The following is a 20,187-nucleotide window of genomic DNA, read 5'->3' as shown; positions in this document are numbered from 1 at the left end:
TGTTACAGGGAATGCGTTTGTTAGGATTGACTTTAATAATGGGGAAATGGTTTGGTTTAGTTTACAAATGCATGATGGTGTCTCGAAATACTAGAAGAATATGGTATAGTTCAGGCTGTACACCTATCTCTGGTCTTACACAACTGCTTAACCAGACGCTAGAGATAGGCTAACCCTTTAAACATATAAATTTGCAGGGATAGTTGCGTTTTGGTCCTGCTTCAGCTACGTTTTGATTGGCATAAGGCGAGTCTTTAAGTTTGGAAAAACGGAGGGGATTCGTCAGATATGCAACAGAACTAATAATTTTATCTGCATATTAAAAATAAAATATTTCACATTCAGAAAATGATTGCTTCAATATATATTAGATGCAGCCCCCCCCCCTTTTTTTTCAAGTTGTAGAATATACGTATTATAATTTCTGGCTTTTTTCCATGGGGGCTGTATAGATGTATTTCTTCGGGGGGGGGGGGAACCTTCGGGACCCTTTTGCCTTGTTTTAAAATATTTAATAAAAGGCAAATTGACTTAAGATGCCTATTTCTATCGATGTTTGTCTCTTCTATTTAAAATATAGTTTAGAGAAGCTAGTGGTTAGGAAAAAATTAAAAACTTAAAGGTATTCTGCACCGAATTTACGAATTAAAAATACATCCGCATTGCAGAGGAATTGGGAGTCTGAAGCGGACTAGTTTAAAGTATTGCATCGAAACAGGAACATTGTCTAGAAAGTCTAACGAAACATGTAAGACGTGCACGTTTCTCAGGCAGTGAAACAAAGCAGAATGGGAGAAGAATTTGTAGTGTTTAATTAAAATAAAATAACCTGTATTTTTTTTAAAGCCACACTACGTCTGTACGAGTGAACAATAGAAGCTTCCTCTGGTTTTGCCTATAGTGTTTGTTAAAGAATTAATAAAACTGTCACCCCCACTCTTGCCCCATAGGCAAGGTATGAGAGAGACATGTGAGCATGGTAGGGAGACAGTGTATCCTGTGTTCACAAGTTTGACTCTGGAATGGAGGGAAATCGCTTTTGGGGAGGGGGGCAAGGGAGTGCAGGTTACTGTGTTCGTGTGTGTCCGGGGGAGTGTGTGGGTTGCTGCACTATTGCAGTGAGTAGCAGGCACAGACGCAAGCATGGCTGCTGCTTCTGCTTTGGGCTGGCCTGGTCGATTTCCCATGCATCCTCTCGAGCAGCGGCAACAGGTTAAGCTAAATGTCAGTACAAGACCCCGGGTTCCCGGCCACTCAGCCCAGTCAGTGCCAGGGTCGTCTTGTTGTTCTGTGACGTCACAAAGGGAAGGGCCTGGGCTCGGTGGAATCTTCGTCTCATCAATGTTCTGATTTCCCCCTCCCCCTCCTCTGACGTCAAACGTGAGGCGGGCCGTTTAGGCTGGGGAAGAGGGGGAGTCACGAGGGTACTGGCTGCTGCTACTGGGGAGGATGCTGCTCTGGCACCCAGCACTGTTCTCTGCTCTTACCAGGTGAGCAGGTGTAGCAAGCCTTGCATACACAGCAACTTCTATCAACCTCTTTCTCCCTTCCCCCTTCCTATTAAGTGGCGTCTGAGCCTATTTTAATTTGGTTCAGAGCAGGGAGCTAATCTACCTCATCTTTGAGTAGGAGGCACACTTCCCTGATGCCCTTTAAGAAGAAAGGGTTAGTCATTCTATCTTTCCTGCGTAGTATAACTTGATATGGTAAGGTAGAGGCACTCCTGTGTGGGTTGATGGCACAGGGGATGAAGTTGTACTAACAGGGCATAGCACCTTTCTTTTTTTTCGGAAACATCTTTAAGTATCGCAGTGTCATAGTAGAGCATCCTGGGCAGCCTCTTTCCTTTAATACACACACATGTGCACCCACTCAAGTCTTTTGTCTGCATGTTTCACTCCCAGGCACGATCACTCACACCCCAGGTTTCAACCACAGCTCTCAGAAAGGGCCTCTAGTTCCCAACCTCTTGTGAAGACTTTATTTAAAAATATAAAAAAGGTAGTTTTGCCTTTGATAGTGTGCCCACTCTCTTTTCCATTTAGCTAATCTCACGTAGCTTGTCCACCTGAACTCCTTCCCTCAGAGGGACACAGTTTAATTTCATGCAAAATCTTTCAAACAATTTTTTTGTGAAGTGCAAGTCTGATCTATATTCCAATTGCTTTGGAGGTTTTGCTATTTTAGGGAAACTGAAAAAATTGTGTTTTACAGCTCCTAGTTTAGCACAGTTGATTTTTTTTTGAGTAACTATTTCCTGATCTTTGTTTATGGAAGAGTTGGCTTGTAAGGGATTGTGTGACATTCCTGTAGTGGAGTATAACTATGGTCCTCCTAGTGTCATAAATTGCCTATATTGTTGGCTACATATGATGCTTTTCTGCAAGGATGGATTGGAAGTAAGATATGTTCCTACACTGGTCGGTGACACAAGGAGACAGGTCAACTAATTGCTAATTGTCCTGTCAACTCCCCCTTCCCCCCCTCACAAAAAAGTATTGTTTTGTAGGCTACTTAGCTCTGGTCTTCAGATAAACCACAAAGGCTGCCACAATGCAACCAGAGCCTTTTGCTGAACGCTGAAAAGTAATTGTCTAAAATGTGCCCTAAAAACAAAAAGACTCTGAGAACAATAGAATATAGCACAGTGTTAAGATTATTGCCTTGAGACTTAACTTGCTGTTATGCAAATAATCATCATACATCAGAGGTTTAAATAAACTTTTGGTTATTACCCTGAGAGTTCTTAATCCAAGAAAAAGGAAACGTGTGTCTTATTTTTTTAAATGTTTTCACTTAATTTTTAAAAACCATGGCTGATGCATACAAATCTATCTTCTCTCTTCACCCTCCTCCCCCTCAAACATCTTGAAATATGAAATATTTCTTTTTGGCTCAAACCTCAAAAAATGGACAGCATCGTAAAGCATCAGCTGTGATGCCAGACTTTTTCAGTGTGCATTTGGAATTAATAGTTCTTAAATCAGAAACTTTGACATCTTAAATATAATTTCATAAGTGCATTTTTTTCTATCCCTTTTTATGATGTCTTATAGCAAATCCAATGGTCATTGTGGTTTAGTTTTTGAAGTAACAGACCTTTTATTACTGTAACAAAATACCTGTGTAGTAGTTCTGCTGTGGTAACAGAGGTGAAATATAATTAAGTAGTAATGACAGCACTGTCTCCTTGTGTGATTTGTTTCTCTGTCCTTGCAGGGGTAAAAGTGCAGTAGCTTGTCTTAAGGTGACACACTTCAAATAAGGACAGCCTAGGTTTGTCAAATTGGGAGTTCAAGGCCTAAAGAAAATTAGTACATTCTAGAGATCTGAAAATACATTGATGTTTTTGAGTAATGCTTTGGACTGTGTAATTATACAATATCCTTGTGACAACAGTAGGAAAAAAATTGCTTCATACATCATTGAAACGTAGCTGTCTCTAGGCTGGAACGTGGCAACTGCATCATAATGCACAACAGTATACAGTAGTCTGGGAAGCATGATATACCAGAGCCAACTGAAACTGCAGTGGGGAATTTATTTAGGAAGAACGTAGCTGTGCTGGATTTTGGTAATGCCTATTACCTTGCTGTCCTTGCATTAAAGTACTATCAGATTTCTAACTTTCACAATTGGGTGGGGCCTCTGTGTCCTCTTGGATGAGATACAGTGCTTGGTTTGGCACTGATGAGGAGGACAGTGCTACTTTCTGAATTACTGACACCATATTCTTCCAATGAAAGGGGGGGGCAGAGCTGCTCTGTCCTGGCTGAGCAATGTAGTCCTGGGGGGTAGCTTTAACAAACAAGGGGAGTTCAGTCTTTATGTTGCTCCAGCCCTTATTTTAAGGGCGAGGAATAAGCTCCTCCGTCAGCAAAAAGAATGAGGAGTGCTTGTGGTACTGGAGAGACTAACAAATGTATTTGGGCATAAGCTTTTGTGGGCTAAAACCCACTTCATCGGATGCATGCAGTGTAATGCCCGAATAAATGTGTTAGTCTCTAAGGTTCCACAAGTACTCCTCATTCTTTTTGCCGATACAGACTAACACAGCTACCGCTCCTCCATTAGTCCACTACAGATAGTGTTTTTTCATGCCTGGCTGGGATTCTGATTTTTTTTTTTTTTTTTAAATATTTCTTACAAGATTATGGCCTTGGCTACACTGGTGCTTTACAGCGCTGCAACTTTCTTGCTCAGGGGTGTGAAAAAACACCCCCCTGAGCACAGTAAGTTACTGCGCTGTAAGCTAATCCCCTTGGGGAGGTGGAGTATGTGCAGCGCTGGGAGAGTTCTCTTCCAGCGCTGGTGCTGCAACCACACTCGCACTTCGCAGCGCTTTGGAGTTTCGAGTGTAGCCAAGCCCTATATCTAGCCCTTGAAAGGATTCTGTCAGCCCTGAGTAGGGCCTTTGACTAGCATTGTGGAGAAACTGCTGTTAAGTGCTACAGGTATTCCACTGTCCCTGCTGGGCCCTCTTTGTCTCAAGGCCTCTTAAGTTTGCTCAGGACAAAGATTTATTACAGCATCTTTCTCCACAAAGTAACACTTTTTTTTTTTCTTCCTTGTGAAGAGTTGTAGCTAAAGCTTTAAGGGTGCAACCTCATGGAAAAACTTTCACTCTTCAGAGGATCTGGCTGAGACTGGGCTCCTTCCTGACCTCTGTTAGTTCCCTTGAAAGACTTAATGCAAGCCTCTGCTTCATGGCCACACCACAGCTCTTCTAGGTCTACAGACTTTTGGGCCTTTATTCCTTATTGGCCAGGTGAGTTAGCTGCTGGTATTGCATATGAGAAAGGGGAAGGCAGAGCTGAAGAACTATTTTGGAATATCTGGATAGGGCAAGGAGATGATTAGGCTTTGCCTTGGGCTGAGTTTACTTCAACAAATATCAGATAAAATAATGTAATTACTCAGCATTACATAAAAATTGGCTACAACATTATGTGTAATTCAGAGAGCTAAGGATTTAGTGGTGTACCTAACAAATATATGACTTATCAGTGCTTACCTTTTTTTCTTGTTGCTGTGAATAATGTCTAGAAAAATTGTCTCTTATTGATTTGGAGAGGGGTGGGGGGCAGGGGAAGTGACCTCTTACTTCAACCAGCTGCATGGGCTAGAAACAAAGTGTGTAATTTATACAATATGTTCCAGAATTACAGATGTTGAGTTATTAAGACTATAGCAAATGGTTCATAATAGTTTTAGTGTTCATTGAGCACTTTCACTGCCTGTAGTGATGCTTGACAGGCCTATTAAGCTAGTATTAAAGGTATAACCTCTTTTTGTTAAAGGAACTGAATAATACTTAGCACTGTGCATGTTAAAGCTGGGTACAAACATTAACTGATCCTTGCATTGACAGAGGTAAGATTGTCTCCATTTTATTGTTGCAAGACATAGGTCTAAATGCCTCAACCAAAACAGCACATCACCTCAAGAGAACGGAGAAAACTAATATCCATTGTTTCTGGATTCTAGTACCATACTCGGTCAACTCAATTATAATGCCTAATTATGGTACACAGCATCAGCTGTAAAAGTAGTACAGGTAATCCACATCATTAAGAGTTGCAGCCCCATTGCAATGTTTGCTAAAACTGTTCCTCTAACGTAATGTAAAGGAATGCTGAAGTCTGTATTTAAGAATTTGTGCTCTTTGTGTTTACTTGAATAGAGATGTGATATCTTGCAGATGATGGAAGTAATTTCTTATGATGATTTACTCAGTGGAGGGAGTATTTAATTAAGCAGATCCCTCTCATACGCTGAAGCAAAAAGGACTCTGCAGGTTTAAAATTTTGACATTCTGTTTGCACATGTTGCTAATACTGCTCAATTTATATAAAACTGAAAGTGTTGGGTGGAAATCTATTCGGCATTTATGTTATGTGGCTACTTTTTATTTCATTCAGCTTTGACACTGAAAAGATACTAGTCACTTTGAGCTTTTCTTGTGCACTAGAACATTATTGCAGTATTTGCTTTGCAATAATGCAGAGGAAGGCTCAGATGGAACTGCAAATAGGGAGAGAAATATGTTTTTTGCTTCTTTATGATCAGGAGCCAGTGTTTTGTGATTCTACAGATGTGGAGAATAAATGCATTGCAGCAGAATCTAATTTTGCATTTAAAACACATTTATTTTTTCTAGGCTTTATAGTTGTGAACAAACTTATCCAAATGTAAACAAAGTTTAACTGATGCACTGTCTGAATGTGTGCAGACCCACCTGAAACAGTAACTCTGGTAGATTTGCTTGCCTTCCTTAATCTAAAGGGGAGGTTAATTTTCAAGTCTAGTAATACAGATTTCTGTGATGTTAAACCTGAACAGCCTCCATATATTTCCAGGTATCAAGAGCCCCAAATATCCCCAGCCAACTGCCCAAACCTTCAGCTTTTCTGAAAATTTTTGATTCACCTATCTGTTTTCAACACAAAATTCTGCAGCACATAACACTTAAAATGTAGAGCGTGTGTAAAATAAATTGAACTTAATATCAAATGATTAAATACCAGGGAATCCTGTACTTAATCACTCACTTTCATATTTAATTTGATTAAAAATCACAATTAAGAAATTATCTGAAGCTGCCACAGTGTTTACGAAGTGTTCAAAATGTTTTCTGTAACACTTAAGTCGAGTTTGCTATGGAGTACGTGGTGTTTAATTTAAGGTATATAAAAAAGGTACATTAAATATCTAGCCTTCCCTTAGATCTTTTCTGAGGTATTAGCTGATTTGTCACCTTTGGGGATATTGAGTATAGTCTTCCCTGATTTTGCTACAGAGTACTAGAGAATATTGTTGAGAGCTTTCTTGGCTCTCATTTGAGAAGGCAGATGTATTTCAGTCTTTGATAAAAATGCTCTTTTTTGAAGCATTTGTAGGTGCAAACAAGTTTTAAACGATCTGATTGGAAAGCTCTTCTTTCAGTTACTCAGGTTTCACTCTTTCCTCCCTTGTAATGATGTTCTGATAGTTTATGTTCAGAGTTTTTATGTAAAAATAGAGCAGATGACACCTGGTATTTCCTGGTGTGGAGGTAACAGTAGGGGAGGGCAATGGAATACAAATGTTTTGTTTTTGGTTTTTTTAAACAGAAGTGAACAGTCACATTTATTTTCAGGATGCTCTTGTTCCTCATTTTAATATGCAGATAGAGTCTGATACTCTGAACACTTATGCTTGTGCTTAAAGTTCATTATGTATATTGACTTGTTGATGTAAATCAAACTATTTACAAGTAAAATGAAGCATGCATATACATATCTGCAGGATTAGGGCCCAAGAATTGGAGCCAAACATTCTCTGAAACAGCTGTATTTCCCATTGACTTCAGCAGGGATCTTGAGTGCTTGGAAACTCTTAAGATCAGACCTACAAAAAATAAAAATAAAATATATATAATATAAATTAAAAATCTTTTCAAATAGTTCATGGAAAAAATTCTAGCTAGTATTAGGAGCTTGGTTTTTGAAAAGCTAAATGTAGTACCTAAATGTACTGCTTGCAAGTGCATAAGAAACACAGATGTACCATTTAGTCAAGAACTTCAGCTGGAAAAGCTCTGCTATTCTCTCCACCCTGAAAATAAGGAATTGGCTCCTGTAGCTTTAGTTTCTCTCTGGTCATCCTTCCCTTTCTCCTTCTGGAATACACTTTATTTCCTTTTCTTTCTTAATCCTGTGTTCAACCTTTCTTTCAACTCTTCACTAGAGATCAGGCCTGTAGAATTAAACTAGTATCTAGTCCGTTTCAGTTTAGTGCTTGATGGTTCACAAACTGGGTGTGTAGTCACACAGATAGGCAGTGATAAATATTGCATGGGGAAGTGTGGGGGTACCACAGGTAGTTTTTTATTTTCCTTGTTTGACTGGTGTGACTTGAGTGACATTTACTATATTTTTAACCTTCCAAAATGCATCTCTTCATAATGTTCTTGGTTTTTTCTGCCTGGATTCTTGTGATCTTTTGTGGCAGATACTCTTTCCTGCAAATTGTTCTGCAAAAGGGTAGCTTTGGATCTGAGATCATTAATAAAGTGGTGGTGTAGCTCTGTCAGTCTCAGGCTAGTAAAGAGACAAGGTGGGTGAGGTAATATCTTTTATTGGACCAACTTTTGTTAGTGAGAGAGACAGCTTTTGAGTTTGCATAGCCTCTCTTTCCAACAAAAGTTGGTCCAATAAAATATATTACATCACATGCACACATGCTTTATTTCTCAGGCCATTGATGAGTCACTTCTACTTTCTAATGTCTCTGGGAAACAAATAATAAAATAAATCTCACTGGAAGGTCATGTCATGTTGCAAAGCCCTAACAATGTTGTGCTCTACCATGTCCCTAATTTCTGCTTTTTATTCTTCAAATCTGCCTTGTTAGTCTGACCTCTTTTGGAAGGTGTGATGGTTGCAGAAGATGAAATACTTAAAGTTCAAACAGATCAATGATACAATTATTTTTCATACAGCAACGTGATGACTGGCTAAAGTTTATTCTTACCTTTTTATAATCCATGGGAGTTCATCCTGTAATAATCTAGTAAATTTAGTTTTACACTTTGATGCTGTGATATTTCATTCAGTTTAGAATATCTATACAAACATTAATTTTTATCTTTTGTTGCAGATTAGTTTGAAAGCCTGTATTCTCAAATTAAGAAACAATGATGGGATTGGAAAACTGATCAGCTGTTTTTAACTGATGTATCTAGTTAGATGTAGAAAGATGTATCTATGCATGAGCATAGTTTTACTGTACATTTTTTTCAGTGAAAATCATCTAACTTTGTTCTAATACACATAATTTGTGTAAAATAAATATGCACTTTCTAGTATTTCTGTTTAATCCAGAACAGAGAGCTGTGCACACCTTTTTATTTATTTGTTTTTAATAGCCTACTCTTCCTGCCCAACACTCAGACTCTTCGAAGAGGTGGAGGACAGGGACCCAGGGAGGTACAAGAGAATCCCCCCCAGTTGAGAATCTCAGCGCTTCCCCAACACCTCCATGGGCATTGATGTGGTATGGTGTTCTGCCCCTGGATTTTGCTGAGGAGTTGACTTTTTTTTTACTGGCCTTTTGACCCAGCTATTCTCCCCTAAATCTGACTGTGGGAAGGGAAGGGCTGTCTTCTCTCTCCTTCCTATTTTCCTGCATATGTGTTTTTTCTTCTTCCCCTCCCCACAGGATCATGCCTTGCAAGCTCTGGTATGGATCAGTGTTGGGTAGATTCTACTTTTGTGCTGGGTAAATTTGATTCTGTCAGCAGGAATCTTGCCAGTTTCACTGTGGCATTATGGGCCCTACTGCAAGAGTATGCTCACTATTTGCAGGCTTTAAATTCCTTCCTTCCCCTTTTCAAAGAATTAAGATATGTGCAAACACAGTTTCAGAAGTATATTGCCAATCTAAGGCCATGTCAGCATACAACCACCACAGTTACTAAATTGCTTGTGCATGTGCGCTCTTGGCTCCTTGTGTCTGCAGTGCACAGCCTCACTAAGAGCGCTTGTATTGATTGTACTGGCAGTGTGAGAGTGTTGTGGATGGCTCCTGAAAGCCAGTAACAGTTGACTTAAGCAACACAGTGCCTAGAGTCCAGACCAGGGGTCTCCAAACTGCAGCCCGCGGCTGGATTCGGCCTGGGGTTTCCATTTGTCTGGCCCTCCAACCAACAGGAGAGAAATGAACAGCTGAGTAGGCACCCTGAGCAGGCACGGGGAGGGGCAGCAGCAGCTCGCATGGGTTGGGGGGGTGGAGTAGCTCAGCTGACCTGTGCAGAGGGGCGAGTTCCTCGGGAGCCAGTGTCTCCCCAAAAGGGGAGCCAACTTAGGGGAGCGTCGTGGTTGCAGCTGAGCAGGTACAGAGAGAAGCAAACAGGCGGGCTGCAGCTGAGAAGGCACTCCGAGCAGGCAGGGGGAGGGGCTGCTGGCAACAGCTCACCCGGTGGGGGGTAAGCTCAGCTGAGCTGTACAGAGGGGTGAATGGCCCCTGGAACCTGTGTCCCCCCAGAAGGGGAGCCAACGCTAGGGGAGAGTTGCTGCTGTAGCCAAGCAGGCACAGACCCCTGCCTTAGAGTGAAAATACAAGCCAGATGCTTAATTACATCTCCAGTAAATGGAGTAAAGAAGTTGGAAATTAACAATTTCATAATGGTTAAATTTTAGCTACAGCACTATTAGAACCAACCAGTATTTGCATGATACAAATGTGACATTTTTAGAAATAAAATAAAAATCATTTCACTTTTTTTAATGTATTGACAAATATTTTGTGTGATTTCACAGTACCTGCATCGTCTAACTTTTATACCCGATTTAGAATTTAATGCAACACTGACACAGTGGGGTAGTGTTTGTTATTTTAATGATTTTGCATACCTTTAATTTCTTTCACAGTTGCTTCGGCCCGCAAAGCCCCTTCAAAAATCGAATATGGCCCTTGTCTCATAAAGTTTGGAGACCCCTGGTCTAGACTGACACTGTGTCGACCTAGTTACATCGACCATGACTCTGTGGTGATGTTACTAAATTGGCTTAGAGAGGCACTCATGTTGGTGGGAGCCAAATTTAAGTGAAGATGCTTCCACAGCTAGATTGAAGCAGGGCAGTCTGTGTTGACCTAACCATGTAGTGTAGACCAGGCCTGAATAACTAAGAGTTTGTACCTGAGTGTGGTGGCAGTCTGTCGTAAGAATACAGAAGGGAACCCAAGAGAGTTGAAGTGCAGCACTGTAATGAACCCCACACAACATTGAATGAATTATTTTTGACAACACCAATGCTAAAATTTAAAAGGAGTCTGTGAATCTTGGACATGAGTTTGCTCAACATTTAACCCTATTAAATGATCGTAATTTTTATTGGTTTTCATACCTGCTATCTTAACTCTTAATGTGCTGTTCTCAAACTAGTAACCTATATTCCCAAGAAGCTTTTACTTTAGAAGTAGCATTTGTGTTTCAAAAATGGAGTGACTTAAACCAGTGTATATATTAGTGTCTTTTTATAAGATGATTGATTTGGCAAAGTATGTATGTTTTTAAATGCATTACTTTCAGTTTGCCCCCACGTTCCTCTCCCTGCCCAACACATCAAAGTTGCAAGCCAAATCTCTCAGCTATGGAGAGCCAAGATTGCACACACACATAATTCATAATACAAGTTTCCAGGCCTGCTTGTATGCCAGATCAATTATCTCTTCTTAGCACAACTGGAAGTGGAATAGAATTATGTATGCTTCTGTTTCAAGGATACAAAACTCAGGCCAAACTTTGAGTTTGAAAAACTCCAAGCCAAATGAAAAGAGAGCATTTTCTAGTGTTGGTTGTAAAGCTGTCCACTGATCTGGCACATAACTCTTAACTGCACCTCCTTTTTGGTAGAGGAAGGATACCAAACTAAGGGACTTGAAGTGAATTTTCACCAGATAAATGTGAGTTGAAAAGGTGGAAGTGGGGAGGAAAGAGAGTGAGTGGGCGTGTATGTCCAGGTATAGTGATGGTGATGAAACGCGCATGGCTCATTACAGACATCTGGAATTCCTATTGGATAACTAAAATCTAAAGCAGAAATTAACATGTTCAGTTAGTAGTGCTTTTAATAAACTCTTATTTCTTTCAATCATTTATCTATCTACTACTGAGACTTGTCTTAGATTTGAAAATTTTTCACTGACATTTGCTTATAGTTATTAAACATAATGGGAATGTGGTATATTTGTAAGAGAAAAGGCTTTGTACTAATTTAAACTTGGAGAGAACCCCTATAGGCGGGATGTCCCCTTATTTGATTGTAACACTTATTTCTTACATGTTACAAATCATATATTGATTAGAATTACATGCCAGTTATTACAAACTTGGCTTTTCCTTCTTTTAAGTATTTGCCTGTAACACCGTATCCTAATTAAAGCCACAGCTAAATAAATGAGGAGAGGCAGACTTTGTTTAAACATAAAAAGAAGAATTTTAAATAGCTGGAGAAAGACATGATGTCAAACAGTGTATGGCTTTAGGAATTTTCCTGCCCAGAGACTCCGAGTATGTCTACACTGCAGTTGAAACATCCTGGCACATGTCAGCTGACTGGGGCTGTAAAATTGCAGTGTAGACGTTTGGGCTTGGACTGGGGCCTGCTTGTGTGTCTGAGAGCGAAATAGTTATTGTAATAATTCTAGCATCAAGATTTCTAAGGGAGAGTGGGAGGATGGCCTTGTGGCTTCTGCTTTCGTATGGCTGGTGTAGAGCAGCAACTATAATTTCACCTGAAGTTGATGGAGCCAGATGCCTACATCAGGAGTAGCAGAATTTATTGCAGTAATGTCTCCTTCCAATTTATATATTGGGCAGTAGGTAGTATATGTTTGCAAAGGCCCGGAAATAGGAGTTGGGAAAATGCTTTCCATTTTCTATCTAACAAAATCGTCTGCTGATCACGTTTTACACTGATTGTTTGCCTTGATTTCAACAATTTTCCCATGCTAGTGCTATTTTGGAGGGAAGTAGCTCTTATGCAGCCTTCCTGGTCACAGTACCCTCTCCAAGGCCACGTCCAGACTAGGAATTAAAATCGATTTTAGATACGCAACTTCAGCTACGTGAATAACGTAGCTGAAGTCGAATTTCTAAAATCGAGGTACTCACCCGTCTGGACGGCGCGGCATCGATGTCCGCGGCTCTCCGTGTCGATTCCGGAACTCCGTTCGGATTGATGGAGTTCCGGAATCGATGTAAGCGCGCTCGGGGATCGATACACCGCGTCCAGACTAGACGCGATATATCGATCCCCCGAGCAATCGATTTTAACCCGCCGATGCCGCGGGTTAGTCTGGACGAGGGCCAAGGGAGGAAGAGGGATTACTGCAACAGCACCTGCTTCCTTTTTTTTTTTTTTTGCAGGCCTGAAAGGAAGGCAAGGAGCAGTGGCTGCAACTCACTTTTTGGGGCATTGGCACTGGGGGGAAAAAGAGCACATTTGTCTTCATTCCTATTCTTCAAGTGTGGCTCCAGAATTGTAAGATGATAATATGATTCCCCCCCCCCCCCCCCGTACCTCGAATTTGCATCCTTGCATGATACCATGTAGAATTAGGCAAATGCTGTTAATAGTGGGTGGGGTTTTTCGTTTGTTGTATGTTTTTTTTGGGAGCGAGGGTCTTTTTCAATCCTTTTTCATTTTATTTAAAAATATGGATTTGCTGTGGCCATGCTCACCCTTTTCATGTTCATTTTGTGAACATTTGTGCAGTTTAGTTACTGTGATATGAATGATCAGGGAAAGTGGATTTTTTAGCCACATAACTAAGGATTCACAGACATCACATTTTAGATACACATGTCCAAGTATTAACTTATGCATTCATCCAGTCAGGAAACAAAACAAAATAAAATCATGTGAATTAACTGATTATTCCAAGTGCATGGATAGCTATGATTAATGGACTTTGAATACTCAGTCAATCAACAGAGGAAATTAAAATTGACAAAAAATTGAACATGGTTTTTAAGGACAAACATAAGGAAACTACAGTCTGCTCATGGCTATTCTGCAAGTAGAAAGAGGCTAAATTATTAGTGACAAATAGAGCTACAGAGCTGAGTGAGCACTTTAATTAGATGTGTTAATATTTGATGCATGCATTCTGTGTACCTGTCCTATTTTGCCCGCATATTGGTATTTAGAGACACCTCTCTCTTCAGACGGAAGTCTCCATTTAGATGCTTTTTCTGTTGAAAGAAGTCTTTTTGCGAAAACATATTCAGTCTTCTGGCAAACTGCCACAAACCGCTATTTGTAAGAGAAAAGGTACAGTTGTTAGTGGGTTTTTTGTTTATGCCCTTAGCCAAAGGAATATACTACAGCATATGTATTTATTTAACCTTTCTTTCATTTCAATGAAATTTTAAACTGAAACTAGCAAATGTATTATGTAACAAACATAAGTCCAGTTTTCTGTATTAAACCCACGATGGGGTGTGTACTAAAGGGTTTTGTTTTTTTTTTCCAGTGTCCGTTTCTATATCATTACTGCTGCCAGGTCTAATTGTGATACGCATGGTACAAACATAAAGCATAAAGAGTGTATGCTCTAAATAGAAAAGACAGAGGACAAGGTACAGGAATCAGTTGACCTTGTTCAGGGTCACAGAGGGTATGTCTATACTGCATTACAAAAGCTGTGGCAGTGAGTCTAAGACTGGGTCTGCAGACTCCAGCTTGCAGGATGGCAATAAAAGCAGCTGCTTAAACGTTAGAACTTGGGCTCAGAATCCCCCCCCAGGTTTCAAAGCCTGAGCTCCCCCACTCCTCCCCGAGCCCAAATTTCTACACAGTAGTTTTTAGTGCTGTAGCATGAGTCCCAGTCTGTAGACCCAGGCTCTGAGACTTGCTGTTGTGGTTTTAAAATACAATGTAAGCATATCCATCGACGATCATTTGGCTGAGATGTGAATAAAACCAAGGTTTGCAATGCTCAGTCCAGTGCCCTCTCCACTAGCCCATGCTGGCTGCCAATGAGTTTATTTTACATGATTCTCCTGTCTGGTACTTCAGGGTGTGTTTAGTATGAAAGTAAACAATAACTGCATGCAATTCTAGTGCAGAAAATTCTATCCCTTTTTAGGTAATTTAAAAAAAAAAGGTATATGAAACGTTCAGTTGAATCTCTCTCTGTTATGGAACTTGACTTACTGCTCTGAAAATGGGATGGCAGTTGACTTCTGGTTTTCATGTGAGAATATAAGAACATCTGTCAGTTCACTGTTTCTGAACCTTCTTTGCTCCTCCACATGTGCACCTCAAATTTCAGGTTGGGTCACTAGTGTCCTCTTCTCTTCCCCCTTTCTCCTTCCTCCCCCATGGAACCTTCCACAGCTTTGGGCATCTGTGAGTCTTAGGTGTGCTGGACACATTTTTTGGATAAACTTTTTGATATTTTTATTATATAGTAAATAAAGGAAATTACAGGTAATACTTTCTTTGTTTGTTAGATAATGACCTGAATTTTGTGTTCATGTCTTTTTAGAGCTAGTAGATCTCATCCTCTCATGCTTAGCTTTTATTAATAGATTGAAAGAACAATCTTTCCTCCTTTTTTCAACTTTTTAAAATCTGGCAGCAAACAAATACTGCTGAATAATATTTTTTGTTTAAATGATTTTAATAGATTAGCCCTTAATATAAATTGTCAATTTAAAATTTCAAATTGGTATATATTTTAAAATCTGTATTTTAATTTAAAAAATATTTTAAATTAAAAAATAAAAGATTATCAATCCTGCTGTTGGGATCTGCTTGCTCATTCCAACAGGGCTAACAGCAGCTTTGTTGAATTCCTCTGTTTTTGTGTCCTGCTCCCCCTTCTGGAATATTGTAGAATTGACTGCATGGAACACAAGTTCAGCGCCTCTGCTGTAGAGATCAGGAGCTTGCTTGCTTGCTTTGGAGAGCCTTTTTTCCTATAATGTTCCTTTCTCTTCGCTCTCTGGCTGCATGTACTTGTGCAATATTGTATCCTGGTTCAATGTGTGAACTAAAGGGTCTCCTACAGGAACTAAAGTCCCCGTGGTGGTGATTAATGCAAATCCCCAGTGCAAATAACAGGTCTGTGGAAGTTCCACCCCTCTTGGGGAAATAGCATATACTAGTTTGACCTAGTTCAAGAGACCTGGCAAACAGAGATCTTGAAATGGTATCAAGTGACTGCCCTGACATACAGAGAAATTGCTCACACTCAATCCAAGAACTGGCATGAAACTGTGATGGAGAGAGAGGTGTGTGAAGTCCTAAAGTACTTTAATCCTATCAGGGTCTCCATGTGGATGGTGAGTGACAGCTGGTAAGCTATACCACTGCATGTAAATTGCTTATTGCTTTGATGTTTTCTCTGTAATGCTTTTGGTCTGAATAAATAGTTCTTTGCTTTATGAAAGCTGGATGATCACTAGTAAGCCCTGTCATTTGACCCTGTTAGACTTATTATCAGGGCTCTGGAAACTGTTCACGATAAGTAAAAGCTCCCTCAAATGTGGCTTTGAATCTCTTTCCATCTGTCTCATTGCAACTATGATTTGCGTGGTTATGGCTCTTGCTGCCCTTGCTCAGCCCGTTTTGCCATTTGTTCGTACAAGGAAGTCTCTGTAGAGAGCTGGTGAGTGTTTCCATAGTGGCATGACCTTTACAGGATTGATGGTATGAGTCTTAGCCCTCTTGAGATACAAACCCCTAAACTTTAGCTGTTTTCTGTGTTTACATGCTTTGAGTTTACTTCAAGCCATAGCCCTGGTCTACACTGGGTGCGGGGGAAGAGGGGGATATTGATCTAACTTATACGTCTTCAGCTACATGAATAACGTAGCTGAAGTCGACGTACTTGGATTGACTTACCGTGGTGTCTTCACCATGGTGCGTTGACTCCTGCTGCTCCCCTGTTGAGACTGCCCGTGCCTTTCGCGGTGCTGGAGTACAGGAGTCGACGGGAGAGGGCTCAGGGGTCGATTTGTCGCGTCTAGACCTAGACACAATAAATCGATCCTTGCTGGATTGATCGCTGCCCACTGATCCGGCGGGTAGCGTACCCTATGTCACACAATGGAGCCTGAACTTAATGCTACAAGGTCTGGTCACCCTTTCAACCCTTGGCTAATTTAGCCTCTTCTATTTAAAGGTAAGCCTTCTCTTATCAAGTGTCTTCATGAGAAGATCAAATTGCTTAGAAATGGTTTCACTACAACGTGTACATTTACAGTTCTTCCTGGATAAGATAGTACAAAGACCTACTCCGTACCAAAAAAGAACACCAGGTTTCACGCAAACCAGTCCATTTCCTTGACATCATTTTTACCTAGTTCTGAATGTCCTCTGGAAATCTAAATGCTCTGCACATTGGGACTTAATCATCTATCTTTGGCCATGGAAAAGACTGAATGTTTCTTTCCTTCTTTATGGCAGTCACAAGAAGGGCTATAATAAGGTTGGCTGCTCATTGGCTTATGTCAGCCATCTTTTGTGTTTATATGGCAGTCAGGATAAACTCTCTGAAGGGCATCTTACCATCTCCTGGAAAAGGTGCCCCCACATCCAATGTGGAATTACAGCTTCTGTAAAATAAGATTTACAGGGCCATACTAGGTTGTCCATTAACTTCTTCACCAGCTGTTATAAAATCGGCAATTTACCATGGGAGAGGCTGTTACCCAATCTGCTCTTATATCACAGTAGCCAAGAGAAGTGTGTGGTCAGAGTGGGGGAGGGGAGAAGCCAAAATCCATTTCTGATGTTTTTTTAATTTCCCTTCAAAACCATCCGCTTCCACCACCCCCTCCCAGCCCCCAGTTTTTGGTAGTTCTAGAAGCAATGGCCTGTGAGCCAAAATGTAATGTTTGAACGGAATTTAAAAAAGCCTTTCCTGTAACTTTGGTTTCTCCTAATATGGCATTCACTTTTCTAGCCAGACCCTGCATCGAGGAGAAATATACATGTTTGAACACGAAAAATGCAAGATTTTATTTTTTTCCCCTTTTTTTATTTCTGCTAGGCATGTTTCTAGCTCCTGAATTAATTGCCTGTTTCCAAATTGTCCCTTGTGGGCTTTTTCCCCCATGGTTTTTTTTATCAGTTGTCTATATACGTCTTCTAGTTCCTCATCCTTGCAAGCCGTCATCTGGAGGATCCATGCCAGCGGTGAGGCAAATAAGGGAAAGAAAGAGACAGACAACTAAAAAAAGCTGCCTTTTGTACAGTGTAAAATGGGTAAGCACATCATAGCTGTAATGCCAAGAACAATGGTTGCCTTACAATTGGAAATCAAGATTACATGTTTTAAAAAAAAATCCAAGAACTAATTTTGAGCATCAGTGTGAAAGCACCTTGAATTCTTCTTGCAGTTTACCCAACCCATCTTTTTTAGCATGTTTGGGTGTTCATGCACAATTACATATTTGCATAGCTCTTTCAGTCTTTGAAAACCTGTACACATACTAAACTTCATAGTGCTCCTGTAAGCTAGCTAAATATCCTCATGTTGTAGATGGAGAAATACATGCAGAGGTTAATTGAGTTGCACAAGGTCACAGTGAGTCCCTGGCAGAAGCACTAGTAGAATGTGAAATTCCTGGCTCCCAGGCAGATGGCCCATCTAATAGAACACTGTGTGGAGAGTTTTTTTCCTTTGGACCTCTGACTTTGTTTTTAAGAGTGATGTTTGGTAGGATGGAAGAATAGGATACTCTTATTTGAGTTGCTGTAAATTTCTAAAACCAATAAATATTTCATGTGAGAACTTGTTCCTCCACAGAATTCTCAACCCTTCTCTCATCACACGTGCACTATCTACTGGTCGACTGTGAAAAATCTGTGTCAGTCAATATCTTGCTGATTGTTACTATTTAATGCTGTAAGCCATGTGTCAGTCAATATCTTGTTGATTTGTTACTATTTAATGCTGTAAGCCCTCTGGCTTAATGCCAAAAGAATCTCCTCCTCACAATGGTGTTAATCATGGGGCTCACATATTTTTGATTACTTACGAGAGTCTCCATTCCAAACTGCCTCTGATCTCAAGGTCAGTAACTGAGGGTCCTGACAGACAATTATATTAAACGTTTTTCTTTGTGAACTTGTTTCACGAAAGTGGTTTTGTTTTCTCCCCCCCCCCCCAACATTTTAGCAGGGGTTATTTTAAAACTTATTTTTCAGTTAAACCATGTGTGGTGATTACCCATATACCTAAGAACTGTCAATTAGGAATTGGTATGGCATCCATATTTTTAAATGTTACATTATTTTAAATGTGTTTTAAAATAGCTTTTAGAGCTAATTTTTATAGGACATTTCTGTCTCAAATTTTAATGTAATGCAGAATATTTCACAATAATGCCTAGGTTAACAATGATAGTCTTGCTGTATTGTGCAAAAAAGGCTTCTGTTCAGACCCAGCTGGGTTTCAGGCTTAATTCATTGCTCTATGGTGGGATCACCACAGCTGCTGTGGGGCCTTTACAAATGCAAAAAAGCTGTCAGTGTTTGTTTCATCAGATGCATAAGTGATGAGGCCAAGTTGAGGAATCCATTCCAGTGTGCATGTTTTAGACATGGTTTTCAGAATTAGTGTTTGGCACATACTATGCCTTACACTGGTCCTATTCCTAAGATTTGTTTGCTTTAAGGTTAATCTAGTTCAGGCTTTCAACAACACTTAACTTGAGTTTATAAAAATGTTATGGTGTACCTGTTTTTTTCTCCCAAGCAATACAGTTCTCCCCCCCCGCCCAAAAGCTGTTTGTTTGGATTTTAATAGTTGCAAACAAGCACAAGATTAAAATATTTAAAAAGCTTTAATTTTAGATTAGTTTTTTTAATCAGTCTGGACAAGATGCTCTAAGTCATATTACCAATCTCGGATCCCCATAAGTCACTGCCACCTTTTTTCCTTTGGCAGACAGACTGAACAGAGCTCCTTCTAGCCAATTAAGGAGTAATGTTGGTTAATTGGCTTCAGAGGTTGCTGTTTAACATGGCATGGCATGCCCCTGTACCTAGGGGCTCATTGTATTGCCTCTGCACCACTTCCATTTCCATTTGGTTGAGACAGTAGGAATATATCCCAGAATAGACTTCATGCTTTGCACTAAGCTAGGCAGGCACATTTTTCAGTTCTTAAATTCTTTCTCACTCAATGCTCCTCTGCTCTTTTAATCTTACTGTAGTGTACTGACTGTGCATACACCACTTTTTTTTTCTTTCTATACAACTCCACGAGTGATAGCAGTAGTGGGAGCCCTTGTATACACCATGTGCTGTGTAGTTTTAAGCCTGTCTAAGGTGACTTCACTAAGTGCCTTTCTAAGGTGGAGTTCTTTTAATGTTGATTAGTATATTTTTCCTATGATATAAACTGAAGTACTGGACAGTGTGAAGTAGGTCTCCAAATGCTAGAAAATTTTCTTTAGATTGGGGATGAAGTGTGTTTAAATGGTGTCAGCTTGGTTCAAAAAAGCTTCTTGTACCAAAAAGCTGCATGTCCTACTGGCATAGTAGCCATGTGTGTGATTAAGAGTGAAGCATATTTGTAGAGCTATCTAAAAACCTGCTTGTGGCTAGCCATTGCTTTGATGGCATATACAGAGATTAACATGCGTTTAGCATGGCTTAAAAGTAGTTGTATCCAAATCAG

The 20,187-nt window shown here is 40.1% G+C and overlaps 1 protein-coding gene across 1 annotated transcript in view; it reads left to right on the top strand.

The window, feature by feature from the left end:
* JARID2 (jumonji and AT-rich interaction domain containing 2) overlaps positions 1-20,187 on the top strand; it is a 344,692-nt gene that overhangs the window by 1,597 nt on the left and 322,908 nt on the right. The window lies entirely within an intron of this gene.

The sequence above is a fragment of the Gopherus flavomarginatus genome, chromosome 2 (assembly GCF_025201925.1).
Source record: "Gopherus flavomarginatus isolate rGopFla2 chromosome 2, rGopFla2.mat.asm, whole genome shotgun sequence".
In the NCBI taxonomy this organism is placed as follows: domain Eukaryota; kingdom Metazoa; phylum Chordata; order Testudines; family Testudinidae; genus Gopherus; species Gopherus flavomarginatus.
Note: the sequence above shows the minus strand (reverse complement) of the source record. Positions and strands in the feature narration are given on the sequence as shown.